The 12,550-nt window shown below is 59.1% G+C and overlaps 1 protein-coding gene across 4 annotated transcripts in view; it reads right to left on the bottom strand.

The window, feature by feature from the left end:
* Positions 1–12,261, bottom strand: part of MID2 (midline 2) — a 73,996-nt gene extending 61,735 nt beyond the window's left edge. Inside the window, exons 1-2 of one of the 4 annotated variants that reach the window (XM_083797529.1) lie at positions 3,555–4,510; positions 2,384–2,618 (exon numbers count right to left, since the gene is read on the bottom strand). The gene's annotated coding sequence lies outside the window, so the exon portion shown is untranslated. Of the gene's footprint in view, positions 1–1,628; positions 1,907–2,383; positions 3,493–3,554; positions 4,511–12,131 lie in introns of those variants that run through there. The other 3 variants (XM_083797528.1, XM_083797530.1, XM_083797531.1) reach the window with 3 other exon arrangements.
* Positions 12,262–12,550: the final 289 nt, after the last annotated feature.

Raw genomic sequence — 12,550 nt, 5'->3', positions numbered from 1 at the left:
TAGAGGCGAGCGGCCCGTGCCTCTGGTGAAACTGCAATCAATTAGCCGGCCCCGCTGCCTCCCCGCGGTGCAGGAACGCGCTCGAGGAGCCCGCTCGCTGCTCAAAATTAGCATGCGAGTGCTCCGGGTTGACACCAGCCCGGAAACGTCTTCTGCAAATGAGAGGCAGCGTTTAATTAGGTGGGAAGTGGCAGGGGGAGCAGGCGCTGCGGCTGCTGGGGGATGCTCTGCAGCGGAAAATGCAAACTGCAGCCAAGGATGCATGGAAGGGGCAGGCCGGCTGGGGGATTTCTGGCCAAAATTTGTATCGAGGGTGCCTCTGGTGAGTGGGACACCTCTGAGGGAGATTGCCCGTGGGATGTCAGGATGTCTCTCCAGCCACAGGCTTTTGATTTTCAATTAAAACAAGAAGCCAGCAAGAAACCACACAGGAGAAAATGCATGCTCTCAGCCTGCCTTGATCCAGCCACCCTGGCTTCTTCAGAGCTCTCCTTCCCTCTGCACACCTCTGTCCCACCTCTAAGAGCTCAAAGATCCCAAATTCAAGCTGCAGTCCCACCACAGCTCATCAACGTACATGGCATCTCCCACCTTGCTGCACCAGCTGTTGGTGCATTGCTCCCCAGCAACTCTGCCTGTCCCAGGCTGCTCCGAGAGCTCACAACCTTAGCAAGGCCTGCCCAAATGCGTGCTCACCAACATCAGGACGTTACAATCCACCTTGGAGTCAGAGTTTGTCCCTTGCTTTGCTGGGACACTCCAGGCTAAGCACAGCATCCTCACTAATGAGCTACCAAAAATACGTTAAAAAAAAAGTTTAAACAGCTCTTTGCTTTGTTCCTGGTGGCTATTCTTATGTTAATCTTGTTTTCCTCAACAGGACAACATCCTTTAGATCTGTGATATCTGGAAGGAGCCCCACAAACCGGGCTGTGCGACACAGACCGGGGAGCTCTCGGGGAGATGCACCTGGGCGAGTCGGGCGGCGCTGCCTTCGGAGCCTTTCATGCCTCTCACTTTGATGTTCACTTTGATGTCCGGGACCAACGTGGCACAAGGAATAGCTGATTAGATTTAAAGCTGCTTTGTTTACAGTAATTAACTCCCTAAATAAATTTTAAAGACCCATAGAAGTTAACACAGTTTACAAACAGCCCCACGTCATGCGTGCCCGAGGGTCAGCCGGCCCCCGAGGACAAGGCGGACACCACGCGTTTCTCCCGTGGTGTGACACGGCTGGGTTGGCAGCGTCCTCCTAGCTCATGTCACTGTGTCACACATCCCCATGTGCCCAGCCCGGCTTGCGGCAGCCCCTCAAACCCGTGCCCTGGCGCAGAGCGGCACGAGCCCCGCGGACACGTGGGGTATCAGCAAATGGCATTCAGGAGGGCCCGACGCAAAGGTGCCCCGCATCGCCTCTCACAAGGTATCATATTTACAGCCTCGGGGTCAAGCCCAAGTCCCGTCTGAAGCTCACAGGTGCTCCGCTAGCAACACAGACAAGGATGTGCTGGAGAGAAGTGGCCAGAGGAGGCAGCGCTCACATCGCCCCACCCGGGGTGGGAATCCCCCCGTACGCCTCCTGCAGACACATTCATGCAGCCCAAATCCACCCTCATCCCTCTGACCGTGTTTGGACAGCCCTGAGTCGCCTTGGCTCCTTCTGCCCATGCCTTTCCCTTGATCCTCGGTGTAAGAAAGCTCTTGCAGGTCCACGCTGTGCTGTCCTTGGGCTATGGGTACCAAAACCAAACCACCCTTCCTCTCCGGACCAGCTTTCCAGTGCTCACAGTCTGGGGAAGCACAGACTCCTCAGGCTGATATTTTCTACACCAAGCATTTTTTTTTCTCCTCCTCCCAGGAAAACTTCAGCCAGAATTGCTCAGCTGCTTCCAAGAACAAGCCTTAAAAAATACGCTACGCTGTTCCACCCTAACGTAAAAAATAAATAAATAAATAAAAAATATGGCAACCCTTTCCTTAATTGGCTCCGTGACAGCAGGATATAAAATCTGGGCAGCAGTTGTCTTTGCGCTTTTTGTTGTCCTCGGGAAAACGAGCTGGGAATTGGACCACGGTTCAGCCTCAGGAAGAAGAAAAATCCCCATCCAGCACCGTGGCCGCATCCAATTTGGGGGGCAGCGGATGCAGACGGGGGGCTTGGGGAGCCCCTTCGCTCCCCCAGCCCTGCAAGCAGCAGCCTTTCCCATGCACTCCCCAAAATTTGCCTTGGGACAGCTCTGCCCCCAGAGAACCAGGACTCCTGCCAGTAAAAACAGCCAATCACTGTGTAATTAGCGACAGCTTCCTAACGAAGATACTCAAAGCAGAGAGAGAGGGGGAGGCAATCAGGCTCATCCAGGCAATTTGCACCTAGCGTTACCTAATTTTTACGTGCTTGGCTTGCAGCCTTGGGAAGGCAGCGTGCGTGCGTCTACCACGAAATTTCCAGCTCAAGCAGCGAGGGCAGCGCGTGCCTCACTGCTGGGTCCTCCTTGCAGCCGAGCTGCCGGCACCGAGCAGGATCCGGCCCTTCCTCCCACGGCTCCTGCCTCAGCTGCTTCCTCAATGGCTTAGTTCATCTCCCAACTGCTCTCCCCAATCACTTTATTGCAATACTGAAGGAAGGAAAAAAAAAAAAGAAAGGAAAAAACAACTGAATTTCCTGTGTAAAAGTCATGCTTTGTTGTCCTTAATCCGTCACACTGAAGCGCAGGCATTTCCACATAAGCTTTAATTATTTTCTCAGCCAATTTACTCGGTGCTAAAATAAAGCTCACTGGTCTGTAATTCCCACAGTTGTCCTTGTACCTCCCTAAATTAAAGACGGAGCAGAAGAGGCTGCACTCCCGAGCAGCACTTGCTTTTAACGAGAGGTTACTTTCTGCTGGCAGTTCAGCCGCTTCATTGTTGAGTTCCTCCCAACGAGCTGGCTGGAGCCCACCGGGTGCCAGTGATTTGTTGCTCTTTAATTTCTCCAGTTGCACACTGCTTTAATTCCCCTGGGGAGTTTTGTCTTCATCTCTGCCTCCGTCACCCTGACTGATGAAACAGATCCGCTCGCATCACAGCATCCTCCTCCCGAGCTTCTCCCACCAGCCTCTGGTGAGGCCAGGGCTGGGACGGGCTCTGTCCCCTTCAGCAGCCTCCACCACTCCTTGTGGTTGTTTTCCTTTGCTCCCTCATCCTAAAACCAGGGGCTTTCCCCACGTGCAAACTCTACACAAGACTTGGTGACAGAGACAAAGGCCCAGCCCCGTTAGCATCGCCGGTCCGGCACGTCCCGCTGTGCGTCGCTCCCATCCTCCTCGCGCCGCCTCCCGGGCTGCCCCCTTTGGGGTTTGCCCCCTTTTCTCTCTTTCCTGCCCCATAACATGCCTCCATTTGTCAGGCAGCTCCATGAGCCTCCATACCCGTCACCTCTAGGGATTTCTGTAGCTCCCAGAGGCACGAAGAAGCCCTCACCCCACCAGGCTCCCCCCTGTACTCCCCGCAGCACACCCCGCCATCCTTCCTGTCATTTCATCCTCGGCGTTTCCCGTTATGTTACACACCTAGTGACACGTCTGCAGCTGTGCACACATCGATCGGCCCAGCCAGCCGTGCTGGTGATGGAGTGAGCTCGTTCCACCTGCAGCCGCCCGGAGGGGAACGCAGAAGCCATCCTCCTGCTGGAACACAGGACACAGGCAGGGCTCCGTGCCCAGCCCTCAGCTGCTAACGCCGTGTTCGCCTGCCGTGCTCGGATTGCAGCACACGGCAGGGCACGAAGGTTTTGTTGTTGTTTGAAGTAGGTCACGACAGCACAACCCGAAACCAATGAAGCCCCCGAGCTGCGCTCCCTGCCCCGTGGCATCAGGTGCCAGCCCCGCAGCACACCAGGGGGGTTTGGGGAGGTGCTGGAAGCATCCTAGCGCACCAGCATCCACGACAGAGCTCCCCAGGTGGAGATGAACACTTCACAGCAGCGCTCAGCTCTCGGACAAGCCCAGCAGCAGCTTTGTGGAGCTCGCCATGGGCTACCCCACGGGGCAAGGGTGCTCGGCCAAAGGGCAGAGACCTCGGTCACCTCCAGGACCTCCAAGCAGCAAACCATAGCTCATCTGTTTCTCCTCTGGTTGCACCCTTCTGGTCGCAGGGAAGATTTTACCCATCTCCTACCAACCCTGCCCAGCTAAGTGGCGTGTGCGAGGCACCGTGCACTGCCACCAGCCCTGCCCAGCCAGGTGACAGCCCCCAGGTGTGCACATCACCGACGGCTCCTGACAAAGCCGGTGCTTGGAGTTTGCAAGGAGCAGGGCCGGGCTGGGCTTCCTGCAGTTTGCTTCCCAGCCCCAGCAGACACGCATGCGGTGGTCCCCCCGCGGCCTGGCCAGTGCAGGAAGGTGCAGAGCATCTCTCTCCTGCCCCAGGCCCCCCTGCCCGAGGTCTCGCCACCTTCCCTCCCTCCATCACCTGTCCCGAAGCTGTTTGCTCTCCTCCCAGCCCTCGCCCGATGCCATTCCCCTTCACAGCCCAGCGCATCCAGCCGCTCTGAAAGCTAAACCCCGCTTGCTCACTCATCGTTTTAATTAAAGCTCACCCTGGTGGAAACACAGTACCCTGTTTGCAAGAAGTACACCCGCGTGGACTCCCACCGGAGGACTTTCACGGCAGCCAGCACCGGTTCTTCAAGCCCCGGGGGATGCAGGGCCAGCTCCTCGCTGCAGCACCCAGCTCGGGGTGAGCTGGTGTCCCCCTCCAGCGCCGCTGCATCCCTTCCCTCTTCACCAGCCAGCCTGCAATGCAGCTCGAGCCCAGCCACGTCCCCGCAGGCAGCCAGAGGGCTCTGGCTCCACAAGGACAAGGGGAGGGCACAGCTGCAAATGCCGTGGTTTATAAAAAAAAAAAAAAAACAAACAAAAAACCAACCAACAAGAGCAAGCCATGGCTTTTATCCCCAGGATGGACACTGCATGGAGACATCCAGGGTGCAGGGGACATCCAGACATCCAGCCCTGCAGAGAGCTGCTGCAGGCACACACCCGGCCGACGCAGCACTGTGAAAGCCCCCACTAGACCAGAAGCAAGGCAGAGCAGCTCAGCAGAGCCTCAGGGCTCCTGGGGGTCCCAGAGCAGGCTCTGAAGAAGGAAGGCGATGTTTGCCGCCACGCAACGCATCTGCTCCAAGCAAACATCGCGTGGCGAGGAGCCAGCCCACACCGGTGCTCCCCAGGGGCCCTCATGCCCTGAAAACATCGAGGCTGCTACTGCAGGAACCTTAACGCTGAGGCATAATTAAGACAGATCGCATTTCGAGGAGCATTTATCAGGTTGGTTATTCCGTAGCAGCAGGCATTTTCCCCACTTTGCTTTGGAGCAGTGCCAGCCACAGAGCAGGCAGGTGCAGCCCCCGTGAGCCCCCACGAGCTGTCCTGTCCTCTGCTCGACAGAGTTTCTCCTTCCAGTTCCCTGCTTTCGTGCTGTCCAATTTGCTCCGCTTTAGTTCAACAGGAGCCAGCAGCTCTCAAACATTACTCCACGAAAGGGAAGGGGGCAGTCCTGCTCATGTGAAGCCCCCGTGGAGGGGCTTCTGCCCACCCCAGCCAAGGCGCAGTGCCAGCCTCATACGCAGGCATGGCCCTGCTGCTCCCCCCAGCCCCAGAGCTGCTGACCTGCGTCGAGGCTTCCAGCACCCTCGCAGCCTGCTGAGGGCCGTGGTGCATCCCCAAGGAGCCTCGACACATGCCTGGGTACATGCGAGCCCCAAGCAGCTTCGCTTCAGCTCCATTTTGTGCCCAGCAGACGCTCACAAAGCCACTGCTCGAAGCCTCCTGCAGACATCCCGCCCCACGCAACGCCCACGGCCTCGTGCGCCGCTAATTACCGGCTGCACGATCCAGCCCCAGCCAGGGCCGGGCTGCTCAGTCCAGCATCCAAACCCCAAAAACCACCAAACGCGACGCCCGGATGCAACGAGGCTGCGCTCACGACGGATGCCACGGAGTCGGGAAATTCAAAGGCTATTGTGCTGGTTTGTGTAAGTTTAAATATATCCTCGTGGGCTCCTTGGGGTTGCGTTCCTGGCTAAACGGGTAAGATAAACAAGGCTTCCTGCAGGAACTGGAGACAATGGGGAATAATTAGCATTAATCCCCAATGCAGAAACAATGCAGGTAGGAGATATTTTGGGCTTTCACACCCTCCCACCCCACCACGGTCAGGAAGAGGCACCCAGACTGGCGCAACTTAAACCAAGGGCTGGCTCACATGAGATGCAGAAGCCCAAGTGTTTGGGGCTGCCCCCGGCAGAAGACGGTGGATGCAGACGGGTGCAGGTCTCTTCAGTCCTTCCCGGGCTCTGATGGGGAGGATGCCGCTCAGTCCCCACCCCATCGTTTTGGAGATGGGCAAATCGAGGCTTGTTTTCAAACCGCGACAGCTCCTTGGAGCCTTCTGCTACACCTACCCCGTGGTAGCGCCCTGTGCACGAGCCAGATTTCCAGATGCCCGTGGGGTGCACGGGCACGATGGTTTCGGTGAAAGGCTCAGCAAAGCTCTCTGACCTGCTGCCCCGAGCCCATCGCAGGCTGCATCCCACCCGCTGCCTCCGACACCTCCACACGTCCCCACGGCAGCTGGGGTTGGCTTGGCACGTCCCCACCGCTGTCCCTTTCAGCTCTCCTTAGATGCAATTCTCTGCTTAATGACTTCAGCAATCAGATAAAAGGGATGGGGAAAAAAAAAGACTACATACTTCACACCAGAAAAATGTGAACGTGTCACACACGGAGGCATGGGGCCAAAAAGGCACAGCAGCCAGCACCCGAAAAAGCAACCTCTGATGACAACCAGAAGCTGGGATCCCTTTCTCCAAAGTGTAATGAAGTCAAAGACCAGCGCAACTTATTTTCCTCACTAATTACCTCCAGTTTCACACTACAGGCAGTTTTTCACAGCTGGCACACGGAAATCCCATACATAGAGCTTGGGCATGCGCCTGGGCTACCAGAAGCAGAAGCTGCAGCATCCTTTGCGCTTTGTGCTCCCCGTGTAAACACTCAGGGACTTGGTACCTCCTTGCAGACTTCACACACAGCTCTCCTTGAAGCCAGGAGAGACAGCAGGAGGCGCAAGAATAGCCCACACTAATCAAGAAACAGATTTCCCAGCAGGAAAGCAAGCTCGAAAGGTGAGGCAGGGGCTCTGCGAAAGCTCAGGCGTGGTCATGGGGCCAGCGGAGACCCCAGAGGGCATCACCAACCCGCCCACCGTGGAGGAAGAGGATGACGGCAGCCAGGGCCGCTCAGCCCAGAGAAGACCCCGAGATGCTCAGCACCCTCCTGCAAGACACGGCCCAGCCCGTTCCTCCTGCCTACAGGCACGCAACCGCTCCTGGCGCCGTGCAGTGAGCGTCGGAGCCGCCCGCAGCCAGGGAAAGCCTCCAAGCACAGATCGGAGCACGTTCCTGGGAGGGGGAACAGAAACAACGCGAGCAGGCAGAGGCATCGGCGGGGAGAGCTGAGGCCAGGTCGCAGCATGCCGCGGACATACCGTGATGCAAAGCGCGAGCCAGGAGACGTCGGGGTGAATTTGCTAAACAAACGCAATTGTTTTTGGCTCCTTCTCCCGCACTGCTGAAGCTCGTGACCGTGCCAGTGGAGTTTGGGAGCTGGATGGGATCCGTGCTGCAGGACGCGCCGCTGGAGGAACTCAAGTGCCAGCTTTGAGAAGGTATCGGGTGCTTTAAGAGAAATAAATGCCTTCATGCAGCCCCAGCAACACAGTTGGGCAGCGACTCAGAGCTGTCCTGTCCTGGTGGCTGGAGCATCCTGCAGACACCCAAGTGGCAAGGGCCAGCGTCTTGGCCACCCTCCCACGGATGCACTCTTGACTCTGTGAACATTTTCCATTCGGAGGACTTCCATCACACCACCAGTTTGACACCAGCGTGTCTCCCAGCCCGACTCCACCCAGCACTGCACACTGCTCACCATGGCACGGCTCCGTCATTTGAAGTGTCCAGGCTGCACCAGGTCCCAGCAAACCACCCCGAGGAGAGAAAACACCTTTAGGCCTCTTGCCACTAAATTCTTCAAGGTGACAAGCAGGGACATCAGCTCTCTGATGGACCCATGGGAAGCTCAGGAGATGGGGTCCCAGCCCTGCCTGCACAAGGGCACCTGCAGCAGGCTGACCAGGACCTGGTATTCAACATCTCCCTAGGCAGAGACTCCACAACCTCGCTGGCAAGCCTGTGCCAGCGTTTGACCAATCTCACAATAAAAACAAGGGTTTTCTTGCATGAGATTCCAGCTAACACAAGTAGTAAGAGAAGGTGCAGTTGTCCCATCCAGAGCCACGGCACCAGGGCAGTGACCAGCGTCAGCACTCAACAGCAAACGCCACGGGAGCTTGTGGGCAGCAGCCTGAGCCTCCACCCAGCCATCGAGCAGCCCAGCCTGTCCCTTAACCGTGTGGCTTCATGGCCTTTTGGAAAACCAAAAGCTCGTTTATTCCACGTCACCTCTGACACGCTGCTGAAGGGTGCTGCCCAGCTGCACTCCGCGCACACACATGGATGTATATCTGCGTCTCTCCTCTGCTCCCACGCAGATCTTGGGCCAGCTCACATTTATGACGCTGCGCTTCAACTCTGCTTCATAAAGACCTCTGCCTGCTGTCTGAAGTTAATTTTCCCCCCTTTGGTCGATCAACTCAAAATTGGGTTTGCATATTAAAATGAAATTTAATTTCTAGGCCATTACCCCAGAGCGGGCCTGCAAAATGTGCCTGCAAAATGAGACACAAACAAACAGACCTAGCAATTAATTTCCCTGTTAGACACAAATTCCAGTAATAAATAATAGTAATGATATTTTGCAGAGGCACAGAGACCCTTTCATTTCACAATCCCAACCCACGTCATGGGAAGCCGGCAAGCCTCGCTGCTCCTGGCACATGGCGAGCTGCTTGTGCACGGAGCTGGCAAACAACCCCGCCGGGCACTTTCTTACAAGGCCTGCAGAAAGCATCCTCTGGATTTGCCCTGTTTCGCACCAATGTAGCAGGCTTCCGATTATTTCTCATCCTGGCTTTTCACAGTGCTCTAGGTTTTCCCTTTTCTTCTCAAGCAGAGGGCCCAGAGAGACAGAAAAAAAAAAAAGACGAGTTTTGAGACCTAAAAGCTTGCAGCACCCAACACTGCAACAGCTGTAAACAAAAATTTAAATAAATTTACAAAAAAAGAAACCACAAAGCAAGCAAGCAAACAAAAAGAAATAAAACCAGAGCAGCGGCAGCATTTGCTGAGACGTGTCTGGGGAAGAGCAGACGTCCACGCACCAGGACAGGTTGCTTTGCAGCTGGCTCCGAGCACGCTCCTCTGCTTGGCCACATCCCAGCCGGCGCAGTTTTCAACAATAAACACGGCTTCCATCGGGAACCACCCTCCGGATCCCGCACGCCGTTTCCACTTCAATTTAAAAGACTCCCCTGCATCCACGCAGCCCCGGAACATGCCCGGAGCGTCCAAGGGAGGGAGGCAGCCCTGGATCTGCGGAGCATGCCAGGCTTTTTCCATGCAGCACGCGCCGGAGGGCGGCGATGGCACCTGCACCACATCCCCTGCACCCGGTGGTGGGACACCAGGGGACACTGGGGACGGTGACTCCCCGCACCCTGGGCACCAGCGAGCAGAGGTCCCCGCGAGCATCCTTGCCCAGGGAAGGGGACCCAGCTGTGAGGAGGACTCAAAGGCGAGAGGGGAGTGGGGGAAGGGGTGGTGGGGGGATGTCCCTTGCCCTTTGGGCTCCCTGGGTTTGCTTGCTCGGGGAGGGACAGACAGACAGACAGAGCCTCCAGCCAGCACAATAGGCGATTTCCTGAGAAAGGGCAGCGTATCCAGCAGCACAAAAGGCTCTTATGCTGCTGCCCAGCAGTGGCAGGGAGCTGCCAGAGCCCACAGGCACCGATGGGGCTGCCGGGGTCCCCCTGCTGCCAGCCCCCAGCTCCCCTTAGAGGACGCAAAAGTGGTGCCGGCACCGTCCCGGACAGGAGGCACATCCCACTGGCAAGAGTTACCGCGATGTTTGCAAGCAGCTGCATGTAAAAAAAGAAAAACAACACACCACAAGAAACCAGGAAGGCAGTGCGGGATCCGAGGGCGAGATGCTCCTCCCGTGCCAGAGCCCCACCGCCCTCGCAGGGCACGGGGCAGCTTTCGGCCGCGCACAGGCACGGCTTTGTCCCCGCCGCTGACCTCTGGGCCCTGGCATTTCGGGCAGCCCGGGCACTGCTGGAGGCGGCGGCCAAGGGAGGCTGCTCGTCGGGCCTCCTCGCCGCGTCCTCTCGTCAATCAGAGAGGCTCGTTGGCAAAAAAAAAAAAAAAAGACGGCGGTGAAGGCAGGCTCTCATTAAGCGGCAGCACGCGCTTGTTTTCTGGAGGAAGAAAATCAAGAAGCAGCCAGCGAGCACAGGTTCAAGCCCTGCTGGAGCTTCGGGGAGGAGGCCAGATCCTGAGCCTGCTTGCTCCTGCCGAGGAGGATGCTGTAAAGGGCCGGGGAGCAAGCCGAGCTCCATGCCGATCCTGGGGCACCCAAATCCTGCTGCCCAAGCACCCACAAACCCTCCTGAAATACTCCGCTAGCTGCTCCCAAAAGGGGGGGCACCAGCCTAAACTAGAGACGAGCGAAGGCGGGTACGCTATCGGAAGCGGTAACTCCCTCCTGAGGAGCAATCACACCGCTCGTTAGCCTCACGGAAGGGAATGGCCGTGCAGCCTGCGAAGTCCTGGTTACGGCGTCTCCGCTTCAGCCTCCCCCGCGACCCGGCACATCTCACCAACGAGAGCCGACTCGAGATGTAACAGGCTCAAAAAAAAAAAAAAAAAACCCACAAACCCCAAACACTTCTCTCCAAACTATCCAGCAGCCCCGACCTCTGGCTGCACAGCAACCCCCTCTGAATCCAACTCCAAAATTTGGGATAAAACCCCAAGCGCTGGCTTCGAAACCTGCCTCTCCCTCCCCAAAACGAAGGGCAACCCTGAATTAAAATTTACCAGGAGTCATTAATGCATCTCGAGCGGTCCCAAGGATGCTCCCACCCTGCCTGCAAACCCAGCTACCTACACACGTGTGCCTAACGCCACGCAAGCTGCTGGCACCCAAGCTGTACCCGTGCCAGCGAGGCCACCGGCGCGCAGCACGCACAAGCACGTACTTCCAGGGAGGGAATTCATCGCACGCTTAATTTTTTTTTTATTATTTTTTTTTTTTTCTAATGCAACGTTTACAAAACAGGCAGCGCAACTTTCCGGACACGGTCTGCGTGCGCTGCTTTCCCCCGATGCCGCAGAAGGCTCCGCAGGGCACAGACCTGGCCCTGATCGCTTGTAAAGCGCCGGCACACCCAGGGCGCTGGGGCAGTACCACCACCACCTGCCCGGATCCACGCAGCCGCTCCTGTCGCTGCCGTCCCTTCTGCCTCCTCCTCGTCCCTGCCCGTTCCCGGCCGGTTTTTCCACGAACGCAAAACCCCCTCGGGTCCGAGCCCACCCCGGCAGCGAGAAGCGTCCCCCCCCCGGGCATTTCGCAGCGAGTTTTCCCACCCTATTCACCGGGGGAAGCCGAGCGCTCCCCTTCCTGCGGAACCCCCGCGCCCCTCCGGCCCGCCGCGACCCCCGGGGGGACCCACTCGGGACGGGGCCCACGCACCCCCCGCCGCCCGGGCTCGTGAAACTTCCACTGCAACTTTCTCCCCCCCCCCCGCCCCCCCGGAGCCCCGGCGGGGCGGGAGGCAGCGGGCTGCTGCCGGGGACTTCACGGGAACGCCGCGGGCTCGGAGGCGGAAAGGAAAAAAGCCCGGGGGGGGGGCTGGCCGCGGTGGGACCCAGAGAGACCCCCCCGCAGCCCCGGGCCGGCCGGGCTCGCCGGCTCCGACCGAAAAGCGCCGGGCTGCGAGCACGGAGCCGCCCCGGCGCCGGAGGGGTCCGGGAGGGGGGGGGGCCGCGGAACGGCGGAGGAGCCGCCACCGGGGCCCCCCCCGAACCTCGGGGCCCCCTCCCCAAAACCCCGGCACCCCCCTCCCGGTGTGCCAACCGCCCCCCGTGCCCCCTCCCGGTGCCCCCTCCCGGTGCCGCTCTGCCTTACCAGCGGGCTGCGGCAGCCTCCCCGCCGCTGCCCGGGCATCTTGGAGGCGGCGGCGGCGGCGGCGGCGCGGGGGAGACGGCGGCGGGCGGGCGGGCGGCAGCGGAGCGCGGGGAGGCGGCGCCGAGCTCCCGAGCCCTCCCCCGGCCGCCGCCGCCGCCGCTGCCCCTCCCCGCCCCGCCGCAGGTGAGGCGGCTCCGGGCGGCACCGGGCCCCGCACCGAGCCCCGCACCGAGCCCCGCACCGAGCCCCGCAGCGCCCCTTCCTCCTGCGGCCGGCGGCCGGGAGCCGGGGGGGCCCCGCTCAGCGCTCGGCTGCGCGCGGGGATGGGGCTGCGGGGGTTGGGGGGGGGCTGTACGGGGGGCCGGGGGGCTGCAGGAGGGCCCCGGGGGGCTGCAGGGGGGGGCTGCGCTGCTGCGGGA

The sequence above is a fragment of the Anser anser genome (assembly GCF_964211835.1).
Source record: "Anser anser genome assembly, chromosome: 13".
Taxonomy (NCBI): domain Eukaryota; kingdom Metazoa; phylum Chordata; class Aves; order Anseriformes; family Anatidae; genus Anser; species Anser anser.
The sequence above is the reverse complement of the archived record's forward strand: the minus strand, read 5'-3'. Positions and strand labels throughout refer to the sequence as shown.